Here is a 13,455-nt window from a genome sequence, read left to right as displayed (position 1 = left end):
TTATGACTTTGCATCTATTAAAGATATAAATACTGATGACTCACAGCTAAAGGTAAGTAACTCATTTGTCTCAAGTATAGAATATCTTTCATAAACCCACATGCTTGAATAAATATTAAGTAAAGTATGTGGATCTACATAATATATAATTGCTGGAGACTCACAGTTAGAGGAAAGTAGCTAATATGTTTATTACATTCCACCATATTATGGCAGGCTGTATTGTCAGGAAAAGTGAGGATGAATGTGGGAGATAAATCACGATACCCCATTAGAATCTATCACAAGGATGCATTAAAATGCTAAACATGGTTTCCTGAAAAACTATGAATCCTGGAGACTTCTTCCCATATCAGTGGATTATTCCTACCCATGCGCATCTTGTAATCTAGTCATTTCCTCCCCTGTGTGGTGGCATTGAACCTGCTTCATGGTTGATGTTCTTTCTGCATAGGCACATAAAGTTTTACCTTTAAAGATGGCTCTACAAAGTCAACCCAGTCCTGAGTCTGTGCCTTTTGGGTGTCTCTGAACTTAATCCTGTATTGTTCAGTGGTTACGCCAAACCCATAAATCAGAGCACTCTTCAGGACTTTGTAATTATTAGCATTCTCTTCTCTGACAGTGAGCAGCTTGTCTCTACCTTTGTCTGCAAAGGAGAGCCTCAAGATTGCTGCCCACTGCTCCTGAGGGACCCTCTGCACTTTACAGGCCCTTTCTAGTGCAGTTATCCATTTGTGGATGTCATCCCCACTCTGGTAGGGAGGGACAATCTTGTTTGGGTTGCTATGGTCATGAGTATGTTCTCTACGATGGGGCGTGGCTTCGGAGCCGATGAGGACGGACGCGTGAGCTGAGAGCTCCGCGCCGACCCCACTGATTATCCTGGGTCAAGAGCCGACATACCGTCTTTAACAATCAAAGATTGTGTCCGTAGGTGCTGGAGACTGCTGGGGGTGAGTTTGGGCGCCCTTCGACCCCCGATGCGGCATTGAGACTTTGGAGCCTTAGGACCCCCGCCTGCGCTCCCGTAAATTGGCAGCCGCGGCGGCTGTTCATTCTTCCTGCTGAGCCTAGCGAGAGGCGTCGGCGTGCGGCCCTGCCGACTGGGGGGTCCCCCCGGGAGCGTGACTGGCTTCGCTCATGCCCTGACAAGGCCTGGAGCTCATGAAGAACAAGGAGTGGGGGCGATAGCGCGGCGGGCGCTGCCGGCTCCGCTTCCTTCCAGGAGAGCCTGGCCGAGTGGAAGCTGGAGGCAGATGTCTGCGGAGAGCTGCGGTGCGACTGAGGCCGGCCGCCGGAGCTGCGGGATGAACTGGTGAGCACCGTTGCCGCAGGGGGCCCTGCTTAGAGGACTCTGCAGCTGACCTGAGCCCAGTGCGTTGCCGACTTGCGAGGATTCAATATGGCGCTGGCGCCCAAGGTGAGGAGCTGATCTGGGCCGGCTGCGGGCGGTGGACTGCTGGGCCGCGCTCGACCCTGAATACGGCTTGGGGCCTGGGAGCACCACTGCGGCAGAGAGCGGATGCTGCAGGAGGGGGCGGTCGGGCTGGCAGTGGCGGCCTGACCGGTGGCGACCTGGGCCGCGTTGTTCAGAGTGGAGCCTCCATATGTGATTAGCAGCTCGCAGGGACTGGGGAGCGTGCTCGAAGACCTGTCCACTGATCGGCGGACCCTGGGAACCAGCGGACGGGGGTCGGCGGAGGACACAGGGTCACTCCCTGGGACTGTGTGCAGTGCTGGTCTATTGCAGTGCACGCTTAATGATACCTTGCATTGCAAGGTAGGGCTCTCGGAGGATCGTGCAGGTGGTGTCTTCTGGATGGTACCGGCTGACTGAGAGGCCGAGGTGGACCTCGAGGGGGCTCCCAACTGGGACAGCTTGTGCTGAGGACCCCCATCATTAGGACGTTGGATGCCATCCTGGGTTGCGGAGTGCTGAGAAGAGAGGAGGAGTCCCCTGACAAGCGGCGGAGAGCGCGACTGGTGGCCCGGCTGGGGTACCGGTGAGAGGACGACCCCCCCACGGTTGGGGTCCTGATGAGCTGCAATCCATGGGGAAACCACGAGGCAGGCAAGGAGGGGCTCACCCGGAGCCAGATGTGGACGTGGCGGACCGGCGACAGCAGGAAATGGCGAACTCACAACCAGAGGGGCTGATGCAGCAACAGGTGGACCAGATACTTAAGACCATCACAGACACCAGGGACGCACTGCAGCAAGACATTGCACAGGTGACACTGGGGTTGGGCCTCCTCCGAGCAGACCATGCTAAGTTGACTGACCGAGTGAAGCAGACGGAGACTACGTTGGAAACTCTAGCAACCGCCCAGAAAATGTTGGAAACCCAAATGGGGGACGTCAATCAAAGATTACAGGTACTGGAGCGGAGGGCTGAAGATGCGGAAGGGCGCAACAGACGGAATAACACGAGTGGTGGGCCTGCCGGAAGGCGTGGAAGGGACCAATATGGTGGACTACTTGGAAAACTGGCTGCGGACTGAGGTGGCTCCCGAGGGCCATGCAGTGATGGAGATATCTCAAGTACGAGGAACAGGGTTGGCGGTGGCGACGGAATCGGAGAAAGGGTCAGCTGGGACTGATTCTGATGAGACTGACACAGGAAGTGTTCCATTGCCCCATGTCACCCCTGGGACTGCAGATGAGCTTGTTGATGCCTGATTTTGTGAGACTAAGCTCGGTGCTCTGGGTGGGGGGCGAAGTGGCGCTAGCCCCGGTATCCCTCGGGGAACGTTTGAGATTAGACAGCTTTGAGGGCTGGAGTGGGGTGCGCCAGCATAGAGCAGCTCCCTTCTGCCTGGTGTTCTTCTGACGGTAGTGAGGCTTCATTGATAGTGGGGTACGGTGCCAGGATCCAATGGGGTTGTAGACCAGATCTTCTCGGTTCTAGAGCACCCCCCTTAGTTTCGGTTTGTGAGTGGATCCCTGGTAGATACCGGGGGTACAGTTGGTTGGTAGTTTCGATGAGTGCTAGATTTTTAGAGCCTGTTCTGGGGCGAGGTTGTTTGGGGATTTTAGGTTTTTTTGGGGGGATAGTTAGAGCCACCGGTGTGCCACTGGAGGGAGTGCAGTTATGGATGAGGATTGGACGATACAATGGGGACATCACCTGAGTTAAAATGTATTACTTGGAATGTACGGGGAATGCACACGATGCAGAGGCGCCACAAGATCCAAGCATATTTGGTATGTAGGAGAGTGCATATTGCTTTCCTCCAAGAAACCCATGTCAATCGAGCTGAGGGGTTGGCATTGCAACGCAGATGGAGAGGGCAGCTTTTTTATACAACATACTCCGCTTTTGCTAGGGGTGCGCTGATATGGGTCAGGGCTGGGGTACCCTTCCAATTGACACAACAGTTAGTGAACCCAGAGGGGAGATTTGTAGCTGTAATGGGACGGTTGGACGGTAAAGAAGTGACGTTATGCAGTGTGTATGCCCCCAATGTGGAACAGGCGCCCTTTTTTGCCCGACTGTCGGGGAAGCTGCCACCCTATTTGCCAGGCTCGGTGATACGGGGGGGGGGGCGACTTCAACTCTATCACTGACACTAATATGGACAGGTCTCATCCTCCGTTGCCTGAGGCACCTACACATAGGCTCTCTAAACTCAGACAAGACTGGCAGGATAAGTGGGGGCTTATAGACACATGGCGAGTACAGCATTTGGGGGAGCGGGACTATTCTTACTTTTCTGCACTGCATGACTTACACGTACAGTTGGATGCCATACTGTGCTCCCCGGACATTCATGCGACTGTACAACATAGTGCATATCTAGCGATACCGACCACAACCCATTGTTGCTGACAGTACACTGGGCCCAAGAGAGGCCTATAATTCCTACCTGGCACTTATGCCCAGAGGCCTTGGAGGACCCGGTCTTCCACTCAGAGATACAGGCCGGCATACAGCACTATTTCCTCGAGAATGAGGGTACAGCATCAAGCCTGGCATTGGAATGGGATGCTTTTAATCTAGCGGTGCGGGGTTTATGCATAACTAAAATGGTGGGAGTGCGGAAGACCCTCCTGTTAGATATAGAAAAAGAAGAGCAGCGGTTGTGATAGGCGGAAAGAGTCCGCCATGAGAACCCGGAGGCGCAGGCCGAAGTCTTGACAGCAAGGGAGGGAGTGGCGACTCAGGTGGAGAGGTTGCGCTGCTTTGACCACAGGGCGTACTTAGTGCGGGTGCATGCAGAGCGGGATAAGGCGAGCACATTACTGGCTTGGTTAGCTAACCCACCCCCAGAGGAAAGCCCATATTGGCCTTGACTTCATCCATGGGAACTCCAGTCTATACACAGCGAGAGATCAACGGGCTGTTTCTAGAATATTATGCTGACCTGTATAGGAGTAGGCTTCAGGCCACGGGCGATGCATTGGAGGATTTCTTGGCAGAAGTACGTCTGCCGAGACTAGAGGAGGAACAGGCAGACTCATTGGGGCGGGAGTTCACCGTGGGGAAAATTTGGGGCACGATTAAGCACATGGCACGCAATAAAATGCCAGGCACGGATGGGCTGCCGATAGAGTTCTATTCGGCTTATGTTGATATATTGGCACCTAAGCTGCTGGCGGTTTTCCAAGAAGCTCGGGGCCTAGGAAGGCTGCCTGCCTCCACGCGTGAGGCAATCATTATTCCTTTGCTAAAGCCAGGAAAGGATCCCCTGAATAGGTCGGCTTATTGCCCATTGTATATGCTAACCACTGACTACAAAATACTTAGTAGGATCCTCGCGATGCGGCTCCTACCATATATGGTGCAATTGGTTCACAGTGATCAAACGGGATTTATTCCGAAACGCACCATGGCAACCAATGTCATTTTGGGGGAAGACCATAGTACAGTTCCCGCGGCGCAGTCCTCTTGGTAGACATTGAAATGGCATTTGACAGCCTAGAATGGTCATACCTGTCCAGGGTGCTGAGGGCGCTTGGTCTTGGGGACTCATTTGTGGGATGGACGGAGATTCTTTACAGATCGGCGACAGCTCGAGTACGAACAGGAGCGACCATCTCCCTCTCATGTTCAGTAGGGCGCGGCAGGGGTGTCCGCTCTCCCCCATTGCTGTTCTCTTTGGCCATTGAGCTGTTGGCTGCCCATGCCAGGTTGGGGAGGCATTACCCCGGGTTAGATCTCCGCGGGGATATGCAGTATATCTCCTTATATGCCGATGACTTATTAATATTCCTGGCGAATACGGAAAGGGCTTTGGAAGGAGCGAAGCAATTGCTCCATGCTTTTAGCAGCGTCTCGGGCTGGGGGTGAATTGGACGAAGATTTGCTTGTTTCCGGTGGTATCATCTGGGGCGGATCTCTCCCAGGTCGCAGGTATTCATTGGGAGCCTAGATGTTTGTCCTACCTTGGCACCAGTATATATCATACTTCCGAAGATTTATTGGAGGGTAATGTAGGTAAGGCCATACGAGGCCTCAGGAGCAGCTTTGCCTTTTGGTTTACTTTGCCGCTCTCGGTGGCGGGCTGGGTGGCGCTCCTGAAGATAGTAGCGCTTCCCCAGCTCCTGTATTATTTTAGGACACTACCGATTTGGGTGCCAGGTTCTATTTTCAAGCAGCTCCGCTCCATGGCTGGGGGATTTCTATGGGGGACTAACAGACAGAGGGTTGCGCTGACCACAATGATGCGTCCGAGAGCCGATGGGGGTATGGCAGTGCCGGACTTTGAGTTATATTATTTAGCAGCCCAGTTACAGTGGCTCACTCAAGCGGTAGCTCGGGAGTTCTGGGGCCCGGATGGCCTTGAAGAACGGGGGCTCCACGTCATGTCCTATCCTTTATTGTGCTACAGCAGCGGCTGTGCCTTGAGCGGCTTACTGGCGAAGAGCGGACAATGAGATTGTGCTGGAACTGGAGCCAGCGCAGACCTGGGTTCGCCCGCCCTTATGCTCCAGAAATCCCGCTGGGGATGTGTACGGCCCTCCCCCATGGCGGAGACTGGACGGCATTAGCTGAATGGGAGACTCTGGGAGTGCAGGTGCTGGGTGATCTATATGAAGATGGAGTGTTGCTACCATTTCAGACCCTGCAAGACAGATACGGCCTCCCTCAGGGAGATTACTTATTGCACTCAGCCTTGGTTTTGGCAATGCAACATTACTGGAAGGAGGGGCTGTCGGAATCACAGACATCCATGGCTTGCCAGTATGTGGTGATGGCCGCGGGAACCTTTAAGGCGATCACGTGCCTTTATAGGTGCATGTTGACTGAGAGGGAGAAACCACTGTGGGAACTACGAGGGAAATGGGAGGTGGACCTAGGTAAAGAGATTCCTGAGAAGACGTGAGCCAGATAGTTAGGAGAGCCTGGAAAAGCACTAGGAATGCCAGATTTCAATTGGTTCATTTTTTCATTCTGCATAGGGCATATTTACCCCTGCCAAAATCAATCGATATTTCCAAACGGATGCTGCCCAGTGCCCGCGTTGCAGTCTGGAGGGGCACACTTTCAGCATATGATGTGGGGGTGTCCGCAACTGGGAACGTATTGGGAGGAAGTGGTTGATCAGCTCTGTGGGATTACAGACCGTGATCTGGAATCTGACCAGGGCACTTGCCTGTTGCACTGGTTTCCGCACACCTCTAAAACAAAAGTGACAAGCAAGTTTATAGATCTAGGCCTGTTGCTGGCTAAGAGAGAGATCACTGCACACTGGAAATCAGCGTGAGGGCCCAACTTCGAGAGGTGGAGGGCGGAGTTACTCAAATGGGCACAGAGCGAAAACACACTCAGGTTTCAACAGGGCACGCAAACCAATAACGAAAAAACACTGGGGCAGCGAGGGCGTGGGAAGCGCTGGTGGTTGCATTACAGGCACCTGAGACAGACTCAGTGGTCGGCTCGGCCTTGGAGGTAGCGACGGGTTCACCAACCTCATGGGAGTGGTAGAGTGATAATGTACATACCCTGTGGTATACTCGTTGGACTTCGATAGTAGTGGGTTTACCTGTATTGTGTTGCTATTACTGAGGGCACCATAACGAAGGGGGTTCGATGTTACTATACTTCTGAGCTGCGAGTTGGTAGGGCACGCCGGTGGCACAGGAGGGGTGGGGAGGGAGTGGGGTTTAGATGGGCGTTAATTTTTCTATTATATTATTCAGTTATTGTAATGCTTATTTTTGTTTTTGATTGCTATCCTGAATTGATATTGTAAGTGAGCACTGGGACATTACACTGCTGGGATGGGGGTGCCCATAAGTTTGTAGTTACTATCATTTACGGATCATGGAGCCTTGAACTTGACAAGAGGACAATAAGACACGTGAGGCGGCAGGGTCATAAGTTGGATAACTGTAATATTGTGTTACCTGCCTGATGTTATTGAAAAATCAATAAAAACACGTTTAAAAAAAAATAGTATGTTCTCTACCCCTAGGGACACTGTTGCTGCCACCATGGAGCTCTTGCCCCAACCTTTGGGAAGCTCTCTGGAGCTCCAGGGATTCCCTATCTAAGGCCAATTGCTCTCTCTTGATTCTGAGCTTAGCTCTCTCAAACTCAAGCAGTTGGCACTTCTTCTCATAAGAGGATTCCCTTTTATGAGAAGCAGAGGTTCCTACAGAAGTACCAGAACGATTAGATTCCAGAGAAGGAGATCTTGATCTTCTTGGTAAACTGTTAACTCTTCCAGGTGGAATAAAGAGAGGGCCACTGAGGCCTTCTCCCCCACCTGAGGGAAGAGTTCCATTGTCCAGGTTAGAATCATCTTGATCCTCCTGGCCAGCATCTGAGTCCAGGTCATAGAAGTTTTCACTTACTGGCCTTTCCTCCTCTGCTGTCCCACCCAATTTGCCTGCCTCATCAGACCCTGGGGTCTTTCTGAGGTCATCTAAAAGCAAAGTCCCTATGAGACGTTGAGTGCTTGCATGTCTCCCTGTCTTCAGTTTCCTAGATGTACACACGTTTCTCAATTCTTGGAATGAGAGATGGCCATACTTAGTTGTCAAGGAGCAACTGGCTTCAGGCCTAGAAGACATACTAGAGTTATTTGGTGTAGGCACCTACCTAACCTAATGGGAGCTGCTAAACTCTCCTGAGTTGGAGAAAGGGTGTGCCAGACCCTTGACTTACCCAATTCCAAGTTCAGTAGAACTTACTTATTCTAGTCTTGATATATATGTACCTAATACCTTAAGTGGTTTTCAGTTAGTCACTCAATGAGATTATCTGGTAAAACAATAGCACACTTGAATCCCAACCGCTGCACACCAATGTGAGAAGTTGACCTGGTATATGCTGACTACTAGCTAAAGTGGGCACCCAGCCCCAATTCACTAAAGCCTGTCTGGAGGTGGTCACACCTCCCTGTGACAGAAAACCTACTGTCAGGCCGACCTCTACTCGAGTTTCGTCCAGCAGCAGGAGGGCAGACTCGTGTCTGTGGCTGGCAGCATCCATTTTGTGATGTCCAGGTTCTGGAAAGCTGGTACTGGGTGTACCGGTGTTCACATAAGTCCCTCTAGTAGGGTGGAATCATACCGCGGGGAGGTATGATTCCAAGGTGTTTGACACCAAGCACAAAATGTTTCTATGCAGCCATTTTAAAGTTAGCATTTACCGCGAGGATATAATGCACTTAAATATATATGGTTGGCTGCATCACAAACAACCCTGTAAAATAGGTTCCGAAGGCTGCAGAGGGGCTTTGCTCATGCAGGTGCACCCTCTCACATAAAACCCAGCACCCTGCCTTCAGGATTGATAAGGCCTGTCATAGTGGTAACTGTAGGTTTATATGTGCAGTGATATAGAATAGATATAGTGAACCTATATCTAAGTAAGGGGTGCATGCACTACCTTACACAGGCTGCTGTAGCAGACCTGTGGTGTCATTTTGAATGGTCTCCCAGGGGTAGCATGATACATGCTACAGCCCCTGGGAGGCCTCTGGGGTACCTATGCCCTGGGTACATAGTATACCATATACTAGGGACTGATCAGGGTACCCCAGAATCCAATCTGGAGTGTACCTAAAGTACATGCAATCAATTTAGAGGAGAAAGCAGCTAGACTGGGGTCCTGGATAGCAAGATCCCAGTCAATACAAGTTGAAAACAGTGAAACATCAGCAAAAAGTGGGGGTAACTATAAGAAGCAGATCCTACTCTCCTACACTTATTATTAAACAATTGGTGGACAGTCGGCGTTTCCTTCGCCACAAATCAACACAACACAAACATGCACAGCGATGTGAAAGCAGAAAAGCAAAAATTTTACATGCAGCGTATTGCCCCGAATGTACTAACCTTTCCCATGAAAGCAGAAGAGCAACAATTGAACACACAGCGTATTGCCCTGAACGTACTAACCTCTCCGTGGCTTATTATTAGACAATCGGAGGACATTCGTCGCTTCCTTCGCCACGCATCAACATGAACACGTGAAAGCTCTTATTGCCTTTGTGTCTCTCTCGCTCTGTCTCCTCGTGAGCCTCTACCTCCTTTGTCTCATGGCTTGCCCCATTCTAGTTAAAACGCAGTGTATTGCCCCAAACGTACTAACTTGTCTGTGGCTTAATATTAAACAATCGGTGGACAGTCGGCGCTTCCTGCGCCACAAATCAACACAACACAAACATGCACAGCGACGTAAAAGCAGAAAAGCAAAAATTGACCACGCAGCGTTTTGCCCCGAAGGTACTAACCTCTCCTGTGAAAGCAGAAGAGCAATAATTGAACACGCAGCGTATTGCCCCGAACGTACTAACTTCTCCGTGGCTTATTATTAGACAATCGGAGGACATTCGGAACTTCCTTCACCACGCATCAACACAACACCAACACGTGAAAGCAGTTTCACTTAAATGAAAAATTGCCTGCAACCAATAATAATAATAAAGAAAACAGTGTAACGGCGCAAAAATGTATGCTATGCATAGACGTGAAAGCAGATTCACTTTCATGAAAAAAGTACCTACACCAACTAATAAAGTCAATAGTGTACCGCTGCAAGTACACCGTGCAGTCCAGATGGGCGGGGCTAAAATTAGACAGGGCGGTAACAAGGAGGAACTAAGAAGCCTTCTGTACAATCCAAAACCAGTGTTTAGCATGAATGATGATGCAAGCCAATGAAATGCAGGGGCGGGGCTTAAACACCACTTCTGAAATCTTAACGATTACAATAAGCCTTGCAGAGCGAGGAGCACATGCGCGCTCCAGGGCTAGGTCTGCGAGACCTAAAAAGGGCAGTCAAATGGACAGAGCAAGCACAAAAGATCATTCAGTGAAAGCAGGCTGGAAGGAAGTGGAAATAAACAAAAGGGTGGGGAAACGAATAGTGGAAAGAAGTTCTCATGATGACAGAAAAACTAGTGAACACCTCTGCTGAAAAAACAATAATGTGCTATAACAGAAATGTTTTCTTTCTTGAGGTTATGAACTACATTTGAGATGAGTAAAATAGCACTAATCTTTATCAAAGTTTGTGTTCATGCTATACAACACTTCCTAAAATGTCACAAGTGAATATATCATAGATAAGAGTTTTGCCATGATTGTAGGAAAGTGGCTCTGTATATACTGTTCCCAAATAGGTACAGTGTGCACAGAGTCCACAGTCCCCAGAGGTTTGGCAGAGGCTAAAGTTAGATATAACCTTACTCTCTAAAGTGGTAGCTTGGTCGAGCAGTAAGGCAGCATCAGAGGACAGTGTAAAGCATTTGTTGCACACACTCAGTCAGCAAATGGTCTCACACACTCAAGAACTGAAATCTAGGCCAATAGTTTGTATATAAAAATATATGGTTGTTTTATTTTAGAACCAACAATAGGTATCAAAATATACTTTCTCAGAATGAGATGCTTTAGTTAAACACTTTGCAATAGACAATTGACTATTGAATGCAATAATTACAGTTTGTTGCAATAGGCAACACAATTTAAAACACAAAAATACATTGAGCTCAATGGGAATTTCAAGTTAAATGCAATTGATTACTTTTAGGATTACTTTTCTAACTCCAGGACTGGATCCTAGATTCAGTCCTGAGATAGTTCCTCGAAACAGGTGAGTAAATACGATTTAGTTACTGTTGTGATTTTTAAGCAATATTTTGGTATTTTAAAAGTTGACAATGAAATCACCAATGTTATTCTATGGGAGGAAATTCACTTAGCAGGTAAGTGGGGTTATTGTTACTTTTTCTAGCTCAGTGTTGGATCCTGGAACCAGCACTAGTGTACCACCTGTAAGCAGTTGAGAGAATGTGTTTAGGTTATACAGGCGATTTTTAACGAATATTTGTAAGTTTGCAAAATCGACAAACTATTTCAGCAAAAACCAGGCAATGTTATCCTATGGAAGGAAATTCAAGTTGCAGGTAAAGTATGTTCTCGTTACTTTTTTATCCAGTGCTGGGCTCCTAGGCTCAGTACTGGGACATCTATCTAAAACAGGTAAGTAATTACGTTTTCACAGTTGGTACGATTTTTAAAGAATATTTGTAGTTTGCAAAAATCGACACTTGGAAGAAATTTCACAGAAAAACAGTCAATGCTTTCCTTTGGGAGAAAATTGAGTTAGCGGTAAGTATGGTTGTAATTACTTTTCAGGGTCAGTGCTGGGCACCAAGATCCAGCACTGGGATCTCTCCTAATAGCAGGTGAGTATTTTCGATTTTGTTACTCGGTTGATTTTAGGTGAAAATTTTAAAGTTTAGAAACTCCACACTTAGAAGAAATTTCAGAAGAAACCAGTCAATGTTACCCTATGGAAGAAAAGTGAGTTATCGGCTTTTGGGTAAGTACTCGACTGGCAGAGTTAAGGGGCTGGGCATAGACTCAGGGGTCTCCCAGGGTCAGGTAAGTACAGTTGTTACACACTCAGCGGCACAGGGGCAGCCAGGTGCAGAGTGAGGTAGGCCCAATGTTATCCTATGGGAGGCAGGGGGCCCATGGTTGGTGGCTGCTGGCTAGCAGGCCACGCGGTTGTGGGAGATGGGCTCCTGGTCACTTGCTCAGGGCAAATGGGGATGTAGGTAAGAGTAGAAGTTGCACTGCCAGGGCCACTCAGGTGGCTGGGTGCAGGGTGCTTTTGAGCCGCCGGGTGCTCAATGGATTGCAATGGAGAAGTTCAAGAACGAACAAAGGCTGCAAGCTCGGGGACAAAGATTCTTCAGGTGCGACCACCACTTCGAGAGGTAAGTTGGGTAGTTGGAGGATAGGTAGGTACCCAGGAGTTGGGCACAGGGGGCCGCAAGGCACCGGGTGCAGGGGTGCCTTTTGGTGTCGGGAAATCTTACCCTATGTTGATTGCGGTTGGGGGGGTCCCTGGTTCTGAGGCTGCAGACGTCATCAGGAGCGTCGAGGTGGGTCCTTGGGTCCCGGATTCGGGTTAACAGTCGCCGGGGGGACGTCCTTGTGGTCTTTGTCCACTCCAGCACAGGCCAGGCTTGGCGGGTGCAGAGTGTGCAGGGTTCGCGGTTCCTGGCTGATGCCAGGGGTCAGTTACGTGCTTTGAGCAGTACCACTGCTCGTGGGAGTCCCAGATGCTCAGAGTCACAAGGTAGCCAGGTCCTCCGGGGTTTGTGAGGTTGCTGGCCACGGGAGATGCCGGGATTTAGCAGGAGCAGGTTCGAGGGTCGACAGGCCGTTCGGGCTGGGGCCAAAGCAGTTGGTGTCTTCCTCTTGTTAGCAGCTGCACGGCAGGTCTTCTTTCTTCTTGATCTTCTTTGCTGTTTCGGAATCTGGATGTAAGGAAGGAAGGTTCAGGGTGCCCCTAAATACTAAATTTAGGGGTGTTACAAGTAGGTAAAGGGCAGGGACCACTGGGTCCCACCCTGAGGTGGGTACACCCCCTATCCTGCCACTCTCCTGTGGGAGGGGGCAGTGGCCTAGTCCTGATTGGGCAGGGCTCCCCATTTTCAAGATGGCGAGAGCCCGGAGATGTGCTTCACCTCGCCTCCCCCACCTGAGGGGTGGGGTTAGCAGAGGCTGGCACACCCCCTGTCCTTCCTTGGGGTTTCCGGACAGTCTTCCCGCCAGAGTGGGGGTTTAGAACCGGTAGGGACCAGTTGTTGAGTACAGCAAGTGGCCTGGAGAAGCTCACAAAGGCGGCATGCCTTTGAAGCTTCCCCTGCCCATCCTGGGGGAGGAGACCTAGCACCTCACCCAGGATGTACATTGTTGCAGGCCCAGGAGAGCAGATGGCTCTCTACCCAGGGGTCCAGCAACATGTCTGCTGTGTGGCAGCCTAGCCAGCCCCTCAGACAAGACATGGATTGTAGGTTAGGTTCAGGGGGCATCTCTAAGATGCCCTCTGTCGTGCATTGTACATTAAATCCTGCACTGGCATCAGTGCGGGTTTAATGTGCTGAGAAGTTTGATACCAAACTTCTCAGTCTTCAGTGGAGCCATAATGGTGCTGTGGAGTTCGTGTTGACGATCTCCCAGCACCATATACTCTTAAAT

At 50.1% G+C, this 13,455-nt stretch overlaps 1 protein-coding gene across 4 annotated transcripts in view; it reads left to right on the top strand.

Annotated features, from left to right (window-relative positions):
• Window positions 1-13,455, top strand: part of DENND5A (DENN domain containing 5A) — a 299,668-nt gene that overhangs the window by 164,060 nt on the left and 122,153 nt on the right. The window lies entirely within an intron of this gene.

The sequence above is a fragment of the Triturus cristatus genome, chromosome 3_2 (genome assembly GCF_964204655.1).
Source record: "Triturus cristatus chromosome 3_2, aTriCri1.1, whole genome shotgun sequence".
In the NCBI taxonomy this organism is placed as follows: Eukaryota; Metazoa; Chordata; class Amphibia; order Caudata; family Salamandridae; genus Triturus; species Triturus cristatus.
Note: the sequence above shows the minus strand (reverse complement) of the source record. Positions and strands in the feature narration are given on the sequence as shown.